The sequence below is a fragment of the Corvus cornix genome, chromosome 2, assembly GCF_000738735.6.
Source record: "Corvus cornix cornix isolate S_Up_H32 chromosome 2, ASM73873v5, whole genome shotgun sequence".
In the NCBI taxonomy this organism is placed as follows: Eukaryota; Metazoa; Chordata; class Aves; order Passeriformes; family Corvidae; genus Corvus; species Corvus cornix.
Genome location: NC_046333.1, coordinates 57,794,406 through 57,813,799, shown reverse-complemented (window position 1 = coordinate 57,813,799; position 19,394 = coordinate 57,794,406). Strand labels below are relative to the sequence as shown.

The following is a 19,394-nucleotide window of genomic DNA, read 5'->3' as shown; positions in this document are numbered from 1 at the left end:
TACTGTGGGAAATGAAGTATTTTTCACCAGCAAAAATGTAACTGTGGCAGATATCAACAGCATGCACCACTATGCATGAGCCAAGAAATCTGTGAGCGACCCTACCCTGGAAACACACACTGTTTTGCTACTAGCTGGTGGGTCTCGACTCTCTGCAAACCACCCTCGTGTTACACATCCAGGTTGCTGGGGTACATGAGGTATATTCCCTGCCCTTGCTGGAGACGTGGCTCTGCTTCCCAATTTATCCCACTCGCCCCAGAGCACCTGGAACAGCTTTCTGGAACAGGTGCATGCCATTGGTGTCCTATAGGAGCCATCTGTATCTGTCCATACCTTTTGGCTGGAGACAATAGCTAACCTAGATTTGCTGCTGTCTGGGGCTGCAGAAAGAAGCCTAATGCAGTTAGCAAACTGTTAACAAGCTGTTAGCAAACAAAATTCTCTTATTTTATGAAATGTAATTACATACCATATTCCTTCTCCTGATCCTTGTTCCTTTAGGCTCAAAACAGAAAAAGAAAAAAGAAACCTCCTTGAAAACCATTTAAATATATTCCCTCAAAATTGTGCCTAATGCATGCCTTTGCAAATTGCCAGATGTGAGAGGAGAGGTAGTTACTGTCTACAAACTCTATCTTGTTTCTGTTTATGCAAGTGAACAGGCAAATACAGATGGTATTGGAGTGAGAGGCAAAAAACAATTTCCAAAGCACAGCTGGTTCTCCAAGATATGTGCAAATCCATACTATTTCTTATCATGGTTAGAGAAGATTCAACTACCCAGTCCACAAAACTCAAATTTTCATGGTTCTTCTGTTTTCAAAGTAATGGTCAGGCAGACTACTTGTTCTCCAGTTAAAACAGCGTTTCCCCAGTTTCCATCAATACTGACATTTTAAACACTAAAACTGAAGAAGTCTACAGTTTGTTCCTCTGTGCCTTTACTTTCCAGTTTTCCAGCTCTCATGCTTTTCCCATGAGACACTGTACTATGAATGAAAACTCATAATTGACTATATTTAATATAAGGTGTCATTTAGATAACTGCATGTTTCTAACAAAAGGTGCCAATGATTACCCAACACAGGACTTCAAGACAACTCGTTGGTCAAATTGAACACATTTTCAGTAGCAAATTCAATCCTTCTTCAACACTGGCCATTTCCCCGTTATTTCTTTATTCTGGAGCTTCTCTCTTTTATGTAATTCCTTTTCTGTGGGAGGAATCACAGGCAGTGCTTCTGCCCTTGATTTTCCAGTTTTGCAAAGCACATACAAAAGCCACTTTAATCTCATTAATATTCATATTCATATTTTTTACATGACAGAATTCAAGAAAACAGACTAAAGAGTTGTTGGTTACCTTTGAGACTTCTACTTCTTCATTTTATAAAAATGTATATTTTCTAACACTGCTTGAATATGTATAGAAACTCAAATAGTCTAATTTAGGGGAAAAAAAGTAATCTAAAGTCCTACTACTGTTTCAGGGTGTCGTGGTTTAACCCCAGCCAGAAGCCAAGCCCCAGGCAGCCGCTGGCTCTCTCCCCCGCCAGTGAGACTGGGGAGAGAATTGGAAGAGTAAAAGGTAAAGAACTCATATGTTGAGATAAAAGCAGTTTAATAGGGAAAGCAAAAGCTGCACACACAAGCAAAGCAAAACAAGGAATTAGTCACTGCTTGCCATGGGCAGGCAAGTGTTCAGCCATCCCCAGGAGAGCCCGGCCCCATCACATGTAACAGTTACTTGGGAAGACAAATGCCATCACTCCAAACATCCCCCCTTCCACCTTCTGCCCCAAACTTTATATCCTGAGCATGATGCCATAGGGTCTGGAATATCTCTTTGGTCACTTTGGGTCACCTGTCCCAGCTGTGTCTCCTCCAGCCTCCCATGCAACCCCAGCTCCACTGCCTTTGTGGCAGTATGAAAAGCAGAAAAGGCCTTGGCTCTGTGTAAGCCCTGATCGGCAACAACAAAAACATGTCTCTGTTATCAACCCTGTGTTCAGCACAAATCCAAAACACAGCCCTTTATCAGCCACTGTGAAGAAAATTAACTCTATCCCAGCTGAAACCACCATATCCTAATGACGTAACACACAAATTAAAAACTCTCCTGTGGTACCACTAATACTGCATGACTTGTTCAGGCAGAAGACTTCCTGACATTGTTCCTTAATTTAAATCAGGATGGTATCTTGTAATTCAATAAGGCAGAACTATTTCTGCAACAGAACTTCTTCCATTTCAGGAAAAAAACCCCACAACTCTCTAAACCTCTCATCTTTATTAGCACACTCCCTTTTAAATACTCAAAATACAAAATACTCCTGCATACTGTGAACAACCACTCAATTTTAAAAGCTCATCATAAAGTGTAAATAAATCCATATCCACTGCATAATGATACTTTACTGTCAATTTGAGTAAAGCAGAGATCTAACCTGCACAATCAAACAGCTGTTGAGCTGCCTAACACAGTAGCATCCTGTTCTTGACAAGGGCTTTGGTCATCTTGATAATTGCTTTAAGGCTTAGCTCATGTGCCAAAGCAAAACTGTAGCAATACACAGTTGGTTTTGTGCTAAAATATTTCTTTAACTAACACTAAAATTATATAAGCCTTAAAAACAATCATGCTCTGTGTTCTTGGAACGGTACGTAGCATATTTTTGCCAAATGAGTTGCATAAATGCTAATTATATTAAGGTTTGCAACAATTGGTCTTCAAAGAGTATCTTGAGATTCCTTCATTTGCAGTAGGTGAGCTCAAGAGGCCCATGGCACCTTCCCTTGGAGTTATGTGCAGCTTATTGATGTTTCCACAGGGGCAGTGCCAGAGGTCTGTGCTCTGCTTTTCTGGCTGCTCTCAGCTGTAGCTCTGGGACAAAGAGGTCTTGAGATGTGTTCTGCATTATTCCTTGGTAACCTCATACTCTTTAGATCTCATCTTGCTTCTTCAATAAGTAATTTTAATATCGGTCTCTGGATTTCAGACACAGAATTCTAACAAACTTTCAAAGAGTTTACTAAGCCAAAATCATTCTTGAATTATTTCCCATGTTGACTTTGAACCAATACTTTTATTTATTTCATAGGAATGAACAGAATTTTCTGAAAACCAAATGCTGGTCTCATGTTGACTCTATTCCCATATTAATTCTAAGTGATATTTCTCTACTATAACTGTTGCAGCGGGGATCCTGCAACATACATATACCAAACCAGGAGTCCCATGGAAAGGAAATATATCGACAGACAGATTCTTGCTAGCTGTTTCAGAGAGATGTTTATTTCTCCAGCCGCATGGCCGGAGCTCTGCCCAGGAACTGTTCCAGTCACGGGACCAAGGGTCCTTCTGCCCGCGCAGGGAACACAAACCAACCAATGGGAACGAGGCTGACCAGGGGCAGGGAAACCCCGTGTCTGTGCCCTCAGGGCCCGTCTGCCAGGGCTACACGGCAGGGGAGGGACCCCAACACCTCACCCGTTTTATTTTAATAAAAGGAGAATGAAAACAACTGGATAAACGTAACAAGAACAGTTTCAAGACAAAACAAGCCACCCTCCTGAGTCTTTAAATGTCCAAACAGATTCTGTGGAACATCTTAGGGCTGACAGAAGGGAGACAGAACTCTGAGCATGCTTTGTGGGGAAACTGAGGCATGTAACTGAAACAGAATTCAGACAAAAGTACCAGATCTTTCTTATCCCAGTTAAGTAAAATGTAAGAAGGATGCTGTATCTTTTCCAGTGATGCATCAGAATAAAAGGATGATACCTAAATCCTATTCTTTCAGAGCTGTGGCAAAGAAAAGACTTTTATACTACCTACAGATGAAGAAATAAATCTCTTGACCTTTAAAAACTAAGAAAAATATCAGTGGCACGATATTTTAAACTGTGTCTCAAGTTACTATAAATGTGTAGCAGTAATAAAAAAGAAATCAATAAAAGAAATCTACAGGATCTATAATTCCATTTTGGATTACAGCTGGTGAAATAACTTCAGCTGGACAACACAGTACAAAAATTTCTGTGGAATATCACAAATATATTTTCAACAGAAAGGTTATACATATTTAAAAAAATAATAAATGTATAATATATGTTACTGAAATTTGACCTCCCTTCGCCTTCCATCTTCCCCCCACAAAAAACAAAAGACAAAAAAAAAGACTTGTTTTGCTTTGGACAAAATTAATTTTAAAAAGATACAGCATCCCCAAAAAAATGAAATCTTTTGTTTTGGACAATTAAAGTCTGAAAAGCAATTTATAGAAAGGCTGCTGCTTCAACTTCCTACCCAGTCTTTTTCACTTGCCTAAAAGTGGACCTATGTTGATTCCTCCTGCTTCATTCTTCCTCAAGCCCTTTTAGGATTAAGTGTATAGGAACTTCTATTGAAAACTGCATAAAAATGGGAAAGAACATTAGGATTTTGCTCACCTCTTCAATCATCAAAACTAGTAATTATGTAGCTTGCATTGTTTGATGCTCACCTGTGGCTGCCAGGAGCTGCAATTTATATTAGTGTGGGGTTTTTTTGATGGTGAGGGGGAGGCTGTGCATTTTTTTCGAAGACAAGCAAGTTGTATAACTCATGAGAAACTGCTGATGCAGACAGCTTAGCAAGTTTCAAGGAAGTGATTGCATATTTATGTGGAATAGAAGAACCTTCACATTTGCATTAGGTAGGATATAAATAAATCTGAAGGGCTTGTCTTCCCCTAATTGTATAGCATTTATCTTTATCAGTAGAATTTAAGTAATATAACCCTCAATTCAGAAATAACCCTTAATTTAGAATGAATGGAAATCTAGATGTAAAGAACACATGGTATCTATTTAATGGGAACAATCAAGCCATAATAGTCTTACTCTCAACTAGATACCTGTGCCCACACTTATGACCAAGGAATTTATAATTCCCAAGTGACTGGATTAATGAACTACTCGCAATGTCTGTAACCAAACACATGTATGTTTGTTGACCACTCAGTTGCAGAACACAAAAGTATTAACTTTTTTCAGGTCATGCTGCTGCATGAGTGGTCTTCTTGAGCCTCTTCAACAGTTCAATGGTAAAGGGCATCTGCGTGTACCAAGAAGAGTTTTGGGGAGACACAGAGGTTGTATTCAGCACCTGAACAAGTGGCATCTTTGCCTTTGCCACAGATTTCTTCTGACACAAAACATGTCCTTCTTTGCTACTATAAATACATTTTTTTGCTAGCAGTTTCAGATGAGGAACTACAGCAAACATCTGCCCATCAAAAATCAGTGTTATGTTTTGTGCTTCCTTCTAAACAACATAAAAAGATCTCTGCCAACTACTTTCTTAAAAACAAGCAGCAATCTTGAAAATGTTGTGTATAAAAATCACCTATGATGAAGAATGGCCTCTTATAATTAGATAATTACATGGCCTACAATGTTAATGTATTTTCAATATATGTTCCTTTTGCTGTTAACTGTGGTTTGTAAGTTTAGAGACTAGAAGCACTTATAAACTTCTCTGGCTAAGTTTGATTATTTTTTGGAAACATTTTAAAAAACGAATAAATACAGATTCAGCTTGATGAAGTTATGTTACAAATATTTGTAGACTGAAAAATTATTCAATATGTCAGAACACAGAATCACAGGACAGTTAGGGTTGCAAGTGACCTCTGGATATTTTCTAGTCCAGGTCCCATGCCAAGGCAGGACACATTTTGATTTGAATATTTTGTTCTGACAGCAATGACCTATGCAGAATTTAATTTAGAAACTCATTGAATCTTCCTGGATTTAGTGTCTTCTCTGGAATTTTTTGGAATTAGGAGAAATTAAATCAAAGTATTTGTGATATGAATTAACTCATAAGCTTGCTTACCAACAATCTGTCATTTGAATTAGATGTGTTACAGCTGAAATCTCTGATATATTTTCCCTTTTTTTATTCCCTAAATGTGACTTTTTTCAGCTATCCATCTGGCAATTTACCTCACATTTTGACAAAATAATTGAAAATTAAAGATAATGTCGATCCTAAAACAGGTCTAAAATGATATATAAAATAGGATGTCAGTTTCTTATGTATACTTGTTTTCTACAGACTTTCAGCATCCACTGTTTCATGTAAAATGAGAACTATGTTATGAACTTCAAATTTAATTCACCCTCACCAGTGAAGACATGCAGTAATTGTTCTGTCTTGAGATACTGTCTACAACTGTGACCCAGGTCCTCCTCACATTCTTACTGTTCCTCTGGCTTGTCTTTCTATGTAGTATAATTTATTTTACATTAGGGAGCTTTCTACATGTTTTCAGACCTTGGGATCTGTTTATATTAATCTGACTAAACCCAAGTAAACTGTGGTTACACAAACCATGCAGCCACTAGATGGTGGCTCCAAGCAGCAAAGGAGTGATGTGCAGATGAAGTCAGGTTTTGCAGAGTGGGTCCTAGACAGGGTGTTTGTCCATGGCTTAACAGTACACCTAAAGAGATTTTCACGTCTCCGTATTATCGAACTTGTTCAATGGAAACATAGCATCACGGAACATCCAGTGCATCCAGTTCTTCACAGTCTCTCCTTTCTGATTATTTCCATGTCCGTCTTATTGCAAAGTAAGGTAAACCAATTTCACTTATGTTTCAAATTCTCCTCAAAACAGCAAAATAATCAGTAGCAAAGAAGATGTGAGGGGAAAAAAATGAAGCTGCAGACAAAAAAAAAAAAGCCTTTTTCCTTTGAAGTTTTAAATAAGAGAGCACAGGATAAGAACCTATCCATGCAGACTCAAGGGATAAAGCTTTTGAGCTTTTGGCAGAGAGGAAGAGCTCATGTCCATGGTCTGCTAGGTTCATGCAAAAACTCCAAATGAGGGCTCCCTCATTTGTCTCTGCTTTAGCATCAAAAAAGTGAACAATACTATAAACATGACTTAATAAGAATTTTAAAGCCCTTTGGTGGCAAATACCCTCCTGGGTTTTCTGAGGGAGGTCAGAGTGAATGCCTCTGAGAACACCCAGACCTGTATTTGTTACAGACAAAAACATGCTTTATCATTTATTTTTGTTGGTAGTAAGTTACAGAAGGCTTAATGTAGGGAAAGATCATTTCAGGATAATATATTCAAGAAAGTGGCACCCATCTGACTCTGGCAACCATCACTTTGTATGCTTTTGGAGAATATTATCAGACATCTCCACTTCCAACAGATATGCGATTCAAAACAGTATCTTCAGCTTTCAGTAATTCAAATGCAAATGTGAAGCTTCTGCATTTTGAAATAACACTGGTTCAAAGATGGTTGGCTATGTCATTACACAGTTGGCTTAAAATAAATTAATAATATACTATGTCACAGTTGCATACCATTATTTTTTATTACTTTCTTAAATATGTCCATAAAATTTTACAGTGCCTGTTGTACAACACCCACCATTTTCCTGATTCCTTAATGAACGATTCTGAGTGACAGCACCTCCATCTTGTGGTAAACTGGAGAAACAGATCTTCTTTACTTCTAAATGCCAGGAAGTACCTCTGAAAACATCACTGTAATATAGATCTATCCAGACTGGATCTTGGCTCCAGGTCCTTCAGAGAGTTTTAGTATGATGTCTCTTTACCTCCACGTGGCATGCCATGTGAGACAGTACTCCTTGCAGAAACCCTGTGTCTTACAGGCAACAGCAGGGGAACTTTACCTCCCTAAGGAATGAGGGAGGTACTGTACCTCTGTGAACTAATGCTTTCAGTGAATAGCTGTAATTAGGCATCGAGAATTTTAATTGTTTATAAATACCTGCCACAGAGGAAACTTCCAATTACCATAATTCTGGTGCAATTGTAAAGGGTTTGTTTCCTGAAGATATATCAAAGCAGAAGTTTTCCACTGCCACAGTTGACTATGAGTGTGAATGAGCATGTGTGTGTAGTGTCTGTATTTTGGGTTTAAAGTTTAATTGTATAACTTGGACAAATCTAATATGAAAAGAGAAATGTTTTTCAAGTTCAAGAAGAGATCCTTCGTGACTATCCAAAACTTAGCTAATCACTGGTCCTATCTGCACTTTTGAAAGCCACTGAGCATAGCTCAGACACCTGCACTGGGCTATCAGATCAAAGTCTAATTTACTCTTTCTACTTTGTTTCCATTGTTTTTTCTTGTTTTCTGACACTAAGATACTGTGTGCTGTGAATGCAGAAAGTGAGACATTTAGCAGGCGTCAGCTGGATGCCAAATACGAAATTCCTCCCGCTTTGTACTGTGCTATCACAGCAGTGCCCTGTTTTACAGGACAGCTCCCGATAATTAGAGTCATCCTACCCAGTGCCCTCACCCTCTCATTGTGCCCAGTGTGCTACAGTCCAGTAACTGCTGTGGATTTACCCCAGTATATTAAATTCTTGCTTATTCTGGGAAGTTCAAAACTGGGCACAGTACTCAGTGTGGTCTCACAAAAGAAGAATAGACAGAATTAATCACATCCATTGATCTATTGCCTACAGTCTTACTCAGAGAGGAGTATGCTGGTAGTCTTCATCGCCACAGGGACACACTGCTGACTCAATGCAGCTCTCTTCCCCAGGACCTCCAGGTCTTTTTCTGCAGAGCTCCTTTTCAGCCTGTCGGTTTCCAGTCTGTGCTCTTGGATGGGATTACTGTGTACTGGCTGCTTTTGTCACTGTTCAACTTCATGGGATTTCTGTCAGATTCTGTTGTCAGTCTGTCAAAGCCACTTGAATGGCAATTCAAACCAATGTTCACAGGAGTAGCACATGATTTGGACCAGAAATTATAAACGCATATTAATTTAAGAACACAAAAACTTCTGTGCTGTGATGTCCAGTATTTTCTCTCTGACAGTGGTCATCAGTGAAAAGTACCATAAACCAAGAACATTTAAAATTATCTCTGCTCTTCTATGAGCTACTGTCTCTAGGAAATCAGTAGTTTAGGAGCCTCTTAATTTGATATGTGCATTTCAACCTTGCCTCTTCAATAGCAGGAAAGGAACTGACTCCATTTATATTTTTTGCTGACAAACCTCCTGTAGCAATTAATTCATAATGGTGGATGATAATGGATTGTGCAAAGAAATGTTTCTATTGTTTAATTTAAGCTTGCTTCCTCAAAATGTTTTTGTTATACTTCTTTGTACTGAGAAATTGGAAAAAGCACTCCACATTTCAGCTCATGCACCATTCATGCTTCTCCAGTCCCAGCCTAGTTCCCCTTTGCTTTTAGAGCAGAATGTGTTGAAATGTTTTCTGTTTTGTTCTTCAATGCTTTCCTTGCAGTTTCTAACATTTGACTGGCATTTTTGACTGTTACTGTGCAATGAGCTGGCATTTTTGTTTAACCCTATCCAGACACCTTAACATTGCTTCCCAGCACGGCAGTAGGTGATTAACCAACATCTTGGATGTGTACTTTGATTTATTTTCCCCTCTACATATTGTTTTGTGTTTATTGGCACTGAGTTTCATCTGCCATTCTGCTGCCCTGTCACCTGCAGGATACTTCTGCAGCTTTCTGCACTCTGCTTTACTTTAGCCTGCTCTGAGCCATCCTGTAAAGGGAAGGGTGTGCCACAGCAAAGCCTTTACAGGCAAAAATTGGTTTGACTGAAATTTATTTCATTTAAAATCACAGGCTGGAAAGATCTTTATCCTTAAACATAGCTTCTTATTCATAGCTGCATACCATGGTCCCCCTGTACACAGCTCCTATGTGAGTTTTGGCTTTGTGGGGTGATGGAATGGAAAACACAACATAACCTGCCTGTTTTTCTGAAGGCTGAAACCTTCTTCCTTACCTGGATTCAACGTGTTTCCAGCAACTGCTGTTGGCTTTGGGCTGCTCCTATGTCATTACACACATGCATGGTCTCTTAACATAGTACCAACTTCCAAAGCTACACACACTTGTGAGGCATCTGATGGACACCCACATATTCACAGCTGCTCCCACAGCCGTGGGTGGCTGGAGCAGGGAAACTCCTGTCCTTCCCTTCTTGCGTTTCCACGTTCCTGGTGCTGCAGTACACTTAAGGTAAGCCCTGTTCAACAAAACTGACTTGAAATCCAGTTTATGCTCCTGGAGTGGCCCTCAATAACCAGCTTTCATAATACACATTTCTTTAGCTCTGTGCTGAGAAAAAAAAATAAAAGGCTGTCATCATAGGCATCTGCTACTTTATATTGGGTTATACACTAGCAGCAGAGCTACTTCCCTCCAGGAACTCCAGTCCTGCAAAATGTTATATAAACACACATAAATATGGAAAATACTACATACATGTGTATATACGTAAAATGTTATGCATAAAAAAGGTTATTTGCACACATACAGAAGTGAACAATCAGACTCCAAAGAGTGGTTTGAAGCAAAACAAAGAAGAAAATGTGTGTGTAGTGAGACAGAATTTCAAAGCTCTTTAGCTCTTCAGTTCCTTTAATTTCAACAGGACATACAGAATGATAAAAAGTAGAAACTATTGATCATAAAAGTTAATGTTGACATTGAAATACTTTGTATGTTCTTTATGGAGCCCTTTTGCATTTATTGCTTCAGATTAGCACCTGAATGATGACATGTAAACTGCTGGTACCTCCAGCTGGTTTTGCATCAGTGTTACTATTTGAAAATCATTATTTAAAGAATGGCACACATTTGCCTGCAAACACTGAGTGGTCTCTAATGACTGGATCCCAATCTCAGCCCATCCTTTTTTGATATCCACATCCAAAGATGTTCAGTCAATGCTGGGGAGAAAAAAAAGTAATGATAAAATAAGAATTGCTTTCCATGTTATCTCTACCCCTCTTTTTTAAAGTCAATTTTCCTAAAATATGTTTGTTATATGCATAAATCCTTAGTACATTTTGCATATCCTTCATAAAATATTAATATGTTTTCAGGAAAATTGTATGCCTCATCCAAAAATAAAAAAATTCCCCATCTGGATGGATTTAATAAAGTATTTTATTCTCTTCCATTTTCACCTCAGGTTCAATGCCTCTTGTACTTTTAGTTAAAAAGACCCAATATTATCCTTTCAAATATTACTTAATCTTTCACACATGAAATATGTTTTCTCTTTCAGAAGTTAGATTCTACCAAGGGGCATTAAAACATAGTACACAAAATTTCTTGTCTTGTATTAATTCATGCTTAAGCTCTGGGTTTGCATAAATTGTATCTAGAAACCATACACAACCAAATCTTTGGCATGTTAAGTATCTGGAATTTACATGGAGGTCAGCGAATGTTGTAACATTCCTGTCTGCCCAAGAGAAGGACCAGGCCATCAGTTTGGAAAACCACTACCCCTTACTGCACTTTATGCCATACTTCATATTTATACTCTGGGTTTACACATGTGTTTGTATTGTAAGTCACTCTCAAAATCAGAAGGTGCAAAGGAAAGTGTATTGGTGAGGATCACAAGAGGAAAAGCAAAAATTGTTTTTCTCTTTACTTAAAAGGCAATGCTTCTGGTATTATTCAGCAGTCTTTGGCTCGCTTCCCCCTTACAATGGTATCTGTTTCCCATTGTTAAAGATTCTTCATCCAGGCTAGTCTATTATTTGTGGAATTTGTAGAAAGGTTAGTGAGTCTCTAGAGTTGTGATTACTTTTTCTAGCTGACATTTATTGATCTCATTACCTTCATGCTCATATTTCAAAAAACTTTTTTTTACATTTTGTTACCATTTCAAAGATGACAGAAATGCTGCAGTGCTCACTGTATTAGAACTGTATGTAATTAAAATTTGTACTCTGTGTTTCATCAGAAATTCACTGCCAAACCTCAGCATGTGTTGTTTACAAATTAGACTGTTATAATTAGAACACCAAATGACTGCAAAAATAGAGACTGAATTTATATTTGAAACAAACATCTATTTTATTTCTGCACAGAAAATTCTGACCTTTTTGGTCATAAGCAAGTTGCTAGATACCATACTTTGGAGAAATCAGGTAATATCCATACCTCTGCAGATGCCAGTAAGCCCATGAGACAGTTTAGGAGATACCATGGGGGTGGTAGGAGATGTAAAATTCTTTTCTAAAGTGCTTGCTTTTTACTAAGGAGTGAACTTCACCTTTTGATTTTACTGCATATTTCCTTTCTCTGTTATTATTATCAGTGCAATTCATGTGATTACAACAGTATTAGCCACTTTCTTTAAGGTAGAAAGAAATTTTGCTACGACTTGAATGGATTTTACAGAATTCTTGAAATACTTAGACCTATAAAGGAACAAAACTAGGACATGATACACTCCAAAACTTCTTAGTATATTTGTCTATTTTAGAGAAAGTATGTAGGTGTCAGTCTTAAAAAGTACTATTGCTTCATAGACACCTAATAACATGAGGGACTCCTGAATTCCAAAGGATTCCAACTGACAAATGCTACTGCCAGCTTGAAATTTCTCCTGCACCTTTCATATCTTCCTTTGAAAAGCCTTTTTAAAGGTTGCTTGCTGAAGTATTAATGTGGATAGATGATGAAATGCTGGTAACAGGATATATACAGAACTAACGGGGTGTTCTTGTGGCAGTGCATAATAAATACTTCCATGGAAACATGAAGATCTGAGATAGCTTAGGTATTACAGTGGTTTAATGGGTGTGAACAGCTCAGACTCAAGTTCTGTACTGCTTTGCTGAGGACTGCTAAATCACTTCCCTGTCACTGAACTCCCTAAAATAATAGAATAAATTGTCACTTTGCTGAAGTGGGGAAAAACAGCACAGTAAATAAATTGGGACAGGTGTTGACATTTAAAGCATTTAAATATCTGTAGTATTCCATTAATAGATGGACACTAGACACAGTTATATATCTATAAAAATAATCCATATGTAACATACATATATATTTATATAAAATATATGTTAAAATGTATTTTATTGCTGGAAGTTCATCAGAAATTATATCCATTTATTTCTCCTCAAGTTATGCAAGAGTTGCTTTCTCCTTATAATTTTTTTATCTGGAATGGCTTAGAGAACTACCATACTCAGTAGTCCTCTACACAGAGAAAATAGCTGTAGTTACTTGTCACTCACTTCTTATGATCAGAATGCACAGAGCTCCCAGATCAGTGATTTTTATCAAACTTGTGTGACATCTCACAATTCCTCCTTGACCCTCTTTTCCCAAGAAAAAGGGAATTCTCTTTCACTTTGGAAAAAGCAGTGTGAGTTTTTCTCCTGACAAATGTGACCTGAGAGTCCTTTGTAAACTGTACATGATCTTACGCCAATTGATAGGCTTCAAAGGCTGAAGATGCAGCCAGATTAAATAGTAACACATATGTGCTGACAGTCTCTGGGTGACTCAGGGCAGTGCTAGAACCAGACAAAAAGGGTGATACTAACTTGCCCAGCTGCCACTGTCTGTGGGTATCACTGAGGTGTTGTGTCCATTAGCACACAGCAGGTGCGAGTGTACATGTTACTTGTGGCAGTGTAAGATAAAATACCTTTGCAGACAGTACTGGGAGAAAGAAGATGTCTTACTCTGAGAATGGAAATAACCACATGATGGAAGCTGCCTTCATCATTCCTTTGCAATGAGCGTCCTCTCCTGTTTCTAGGCTGCTTCATTACAGTTGTCCTTGGAGCATTCTTTGAATTAAATGAGTATGAGTTGGAAAAGGGATTGACAGCTGTGGTTACCTTAGTTATTGAAACTAATGTATCTGTGGCTGAAACATATGCTGCCAGCCTCTCTGGATGTGGATATCATGGGTAACTATGGAGAGTTTAGGCAGTATTTTCTCTCTTTACATTCTTCTAAAATAATTTCAAGATATCAGTTCTTCAGTTAATATTCAATTCTGATCCCTCATAATAAAAATGCAGTAACTTTACTCACCTTTTAGATTTTAAGGGCACTAGCACATACAGTGCTAACCTCAGGATATCAGTCTGATGACCATCAACAAGCAACAAAACACATGAATCACCTGTCTTGTGGATGTCTAGTATATAATTGAAGTTTTGATAGGATTTAGCTGAAAGAAAATCTAACAAAACTACAAGATTTGAAATGCAAACCATATTGTTCCTCTAGAAAGAGATTGATGTATTAAATATTTATGCAAACATAATAAATTGGCAAGTGTATGAAAACACTGCTACACCTTCATCTCTTCCATATATCATCTGCCTGAAAAAAAGGATTTGCTGCTAAAATAGAATCGGTGTTCTGCTATATAATTTTCATAACAGTGGCTACTTGTCATTATTCTTTCTATATCCATCCTAATATAGGTGGAGATTATAGCTAACAATAAGAAGAAACCAGTGAATACTATTTCTGAATAGAAAATGGAAGATATATTTACATCATTGGACACATACTCTGGAAATACTGAGCTCTTGTTATTATAGGGTTAATGGCCTATTCACGTTACTGATCTATGAATTTAAGTGAATGGCATGTCCAGCAACCTTCTGAAAATAATAGATTTATTGCATATTTTTAACGGATTATGAAATCAGCAGTTTTCCCAATATCCCAGAGCTAGTAATACTTAGCATTCTTCTCTATGACTGTAGTTACAGTATTGAGTCGTTCTCACAATAACTCCAAAGGAAACATTATATTGTTTTTTTAGTGACAGAGAAAGTAATACAGAGGGGTTGCTGAATGTCACATAAAAGGTGGATCTATGTAAAGTTGGAGTAAGGATGAATTATGAGTGAGAATGAGATTCTTGTTCAACTATATGACTTAAAACCAGTGATGCACGAGCCTATAGGGAAAGTAGGGCATGATTTACTGCTCTTCACTGATGTATACACACACACTTTGGTTTCATCACCATGAAGCCTGCTGTATTTGCTGGCTGCAAAATTAATAGCAAGCTGTAGACTATAAAGTGACTGTTCAGCACTTAAGACATCCCAAAAAGCTCCATCCAAAGTAAAACAGTGTCATTGATTCTGCACGGACTAGAGAGTAGAGTAACTTAACCATCAATGGTTTAAGTGTATAAACTTTGACAGATTCAACTTCTCTGTAACAGAAAGCTGCTTACATAAGTGATTTGCAAGACAAATATAACAACTATTTAGATTAAAATAGTCAGTCTGGGATTAAAAATGTTTGGATAAGCAGTATTATGTTTACTTCAAGTGGAATAAAATAGGAAAGGACTAAAATATCCTAAATTAATTAGTGAAATAAAGACAGATAAAATGAAGGCTTTTCTATAACTTATTTCAGGAAAAAATATAATTGTTGTATTTTAAGATTCAGGGAAAAAAGAACAGAGGTTTGAAGTTGCCATTTCACTGAAAGCAAAACAAAGCTTTATGCAGACCAGCTTACCTTGTATTTTTCACATTCACCAGGATGTTCCCCAAAATATATGGTTCCCTAAGAAAAACAAATAAAACATTCAGAATAAAATTTATTCATGTGATCCACAGAAATGTTGACTATTTCTAATATATAGGTCTCACTTTCAAATAATTGTGACTCTTTTGGGATATTAGATGATTTATTTAAGTAGAATAACAGGACAACTAATGCAGTCATACATTTAAGGCTTGTTAGCATACATCAACACAGTTGAAAGTTTCTAAAGAAACTCTGATTTTGTCAACCTCAAAAAGTGTCATTCATTTCGGTGGGGCAGGAGTTCCCTTTTCATATGAATGCAGAGGAATTACCTGTAGCTATGGACCACTAGAATGGAGAGGAGTGAGAGGCTGGATGTATGCGTTAGGGAAACTGAAAGTGGAGGGAAATGTAGTTTGGGCCATTATAGTCCAAAGATCTGCATATATTGCCAGGACTTAATTTACAGCTTTAAATTTTCCTTTATGTCTGAATATACCATAAAGCTACTAAGACCTTTCTGTTATATGTCAGGAACCTCACTGTGTGTTTTTATACCTGAATTGTCTTGCCAGGATGTTGATTTCCCCCACATCCTTCCCTCCCTCTCTACTGTGGGGAAGACCACCTGTAAAAATCACCTTGGTATTAGCATATGTTTTTACTGTAGGGTTAATTTGGGTTCTTCTACATTGGAAAATGTGTTAAGCGAAAATAATCAGACTGTGAAACAGTACTCAAGCTGTGTGTCTACACACCTCCTGTTCTTGTTTGATTGTGAAGGTAAAATTTCTAGAGGTGTAGTGCCAGAAGATGCTTTGCACTCTTGGAGTTTTCTCATATCTGGAGGAATGGGGAAGGATGTCTTTTTTCTTTCTAGGCACAGCAAAGGGAATGTGGAAAACATTTTAGGACTGGGGCCCTTAAGCAGATCTAGCCCGTATCCACAGTGAGGGACGCTTAGGTTAGCAGCTGGCAAATCACGCTAACTGTAGTTTTTACCTATACAGCAGGGAATATCTATATAATGGACTCTGTGTGCAGGTGGAACTCAGATTAGGAGCAATACTTGAATTACAATTTAAATAAAATTCACAATGCAGACAAGGTTTTATGGGTATGTCTATACAGTACTGTCTAATGCTGCAAAAAAACATGACTTAGCTCAACCATTAAAATTAATATGACTGCATTAATATAGTACTGATATTCAGAGTATATTTGTATCAGAACTAGCATCCTTAGATCTAGGCTGGGTATTTCATTTAGACACTGCATTGTGCAATAAGGACAATCCCTACAAAGAATAATTAGGAAATGCTTATAGACTTTTTTTTTGGGGGGGGGGGCATGACAATAAATACTAAGTAATCTTTATTAAAGATAAAATGTTTGTAACCTGAGAGGACAGATGAACTGGAGATTCTCATTTCATTATTCTAATAATCATCTCTTAGTGACAGCTGGCCTGCTTCTCAACTTCCTTGCATCTTGAAAAGTCACTAACACTTCTGCAAAGAAAGCATAATGTTCTGAAAGGTAGTATGTTCTCAGCTGAAAATTACTTTATGAGATCTAAGGTAGTGAAGGATTGGACCCAGATGAAATACTAATAGTTAAGGCTCGTATTTCTACATGACCTGTGATGAAAGAGAAGAAGGTGCTGCATCTCCAGAGACTTTGGGGAATGTTCAGGGAGTGATATAATTAATAACTAACTGTTCAATTTGACAACCCTTAATCTCATTTTCTCAGGCTTGTGTCCTACAGATTATTTATAAATTAGATTGGTGGTCATAGTAACTATTCCCCTGAGTTTTCAAAGTGAAGGGAGCCTAAAATGACTTCTACTTTTCACAGCATGGTCTATTGAGCACATCATCCTCCTCAGCAGGACAAAATGAATACTGTGCACTCTACTCTGGGGCAAATAATTTCCCTTTTGTACAATATTAGTAAACAAACTGTGGAAGACTCTGTAAGTTTGAGGAGGAAAGTACTGTCCCTTAAGTCTATGACAAAACACTTGCATCATTTCAGCTTGTGCTGAACCTCCTGTGCCGGTGACATGGCCAGTCTGCCCACATGGCCGCAATACACCATCATGCATCTCCAGGGTACGCACATGGCCCAGGCCTTTTGCACCCTCTCCCTTACCTTGTAACAGAACATCAGCAGCCTCGTGGAGCAAAGGACATTTCATGTCTCTTCACAATGGAAAAGAAGAGACGTCTATGCAAGTTGTTGAGATGAGACGTAAATTCTCATTCTGTTTCTATTCTGAGAAACAACAGCTGCATCATAGAGAAGCAAAGGTTTTGGAAGTTCATTTCATTGCCAAAGAGAAAAGGTGCTTGTCTTTACTTCCATATACGTATTCAGTGCAGAGTCAGAAACTTAAGCTGCAGACCAAAATTCAAAGTGAAGATAGTACTTTTATCTTTAACGGGCTTGCAGAGGAATTATTTCAGGAAGAACTTGCAGTCAACAAAACATATATGCCAAGTCACTCACATACCTGTAGCTTCTGTGACTTGTAGGAGAAAATTGTAAAAGCTGCTTTTCACCACCAAATTAACCGTGGACAACTTTTTTTTATCAGTATGGTATCATAATTTCTTAAACTCCACTTTACAGTGTGATTTCTTGCTTCAGGGAAGTCCTCCAGAGGTCTTTTGCAGGCACTGTATTACTCCCAGGCTTCAAAGCCTGATCTGTATGGGATTCATGATTCATGGGACTGTTTAATCTATGATCCATAACACCCTTTGGAAAGAAGTCCCACAGCTCAACTAGACATTATGCAAAGAGACAAGTCCTTTCATTCATTTCTCATGTTGATTTTAACAGCTTAATCTGACCCCCACCTTAAAGTTTTTTACATTGCAAAACATTGTATGATGGCTAACATATGGATGTTCTTAATACATTAGTTCCACTTTTGGTTATTCCAAATTCAGAAGTATTATGTTTTCTTTATAACATTGTGTATTTATTAATAAAATACATAATAATATATTTGACGATTTGTGTACATGTACATATACACACATGTAATAAAACAATATGGTATGTGAAACACTGCATACAATGCTGTAGACTAGGACTGTACAACACTATTTTACATAACACTATTTTACATAAACAGTCAAAAACCATTTGATTTGTCACGTTCTCTTTGTCAGTTTGGTGGATTGTGTGAGATTTTCCTTTTATTTACATTAGGTTCATAGAAAAAAGCTCTTGAGGGGCTAAAATTAGAATGATTGTGGCTTATCGGTTTCATTCACTAAATAACTGAACGCATATGCTTTTAGGAGATTAAGTGAAAAAACTGAAACAATTCCTATCTACAGTTTAAAGCAATCTACTTTGAAGAAATGAATGATCTGCAGGTGACTACTAAGGCCGTGTGATTTATTGATTTATTTTATCGACTTAGCAAGCAGCAGAGCAGAGACAATACTTGTGACCTGATGAGAAGAAACTGAGTCTGCACAAGTGGGTTCGAGGTACCTCGCACCTCTGTCTTGCAGAAGGGGAGAGGAACAACCTGTTCCAGCGATTTAGTGGTAAAAGATGTTCACACCTGAGATTCTGTGTAAATCATTCAGGTGGTAAATGACACCATGCACCTAAATTCACGCGGTTTCAGGGGGGACGATGGAGACAAGCCCAGGCACAAGCCGCGGGGTGTCCAGGCAGCCCGGCAGCTGCGCGCAGCCCCGCCGCAGTCCGGGGCCAGCCCGCTCTCCCAGCCGGCGCAGCGCTGCTTCCCGGCACCGCGCCTGGATGCCGAGTGTCCGTGGCGTTCACGTCCCCTGCCCGGGACAGCCCCCGGGACAGCGGAGGGGAAGGGGGTGAGGGGATGCGGGGGACAAGTGGAAGCGCAGCCAGAGGCAGGCGAGGAAGGGACGTTACCTGCCGACATCGAGGACGGGACAGTTGGGCGAGGAAAAGGAGAGCGGTCAGCGCACCCCGCTGCCTGCCCCCCTCCCGGGCTGCCGGCGTTGCTCCCCT

At 38.3% G+C, this 19,394-nt stretch overlaps 1 long non-coding RNA gene across 1 annotated transcript; it reads right to left on the bottom strand.

The window, feature by feature from the left end:
- Nucleotides 1-6,926: 6,926 nt before the first annotated feature.
- LOC120409722 lies at nt 6,927-19,383 on the bottom strand. Its single transcript, XR_005601486.1, has 3 exons — nt 16,774-19,383; nt 15,363-15,410; nt 6,927-10,774 (listed from the first exon to the last, which is right to left on the bottom strand). It is a non-coding gene; the product is annotated as an uncharacterized LOC120409722 (long non-coding RNA).
- Nucleotides 19,384-19,394: the final 11 nt, after the last annotated feature.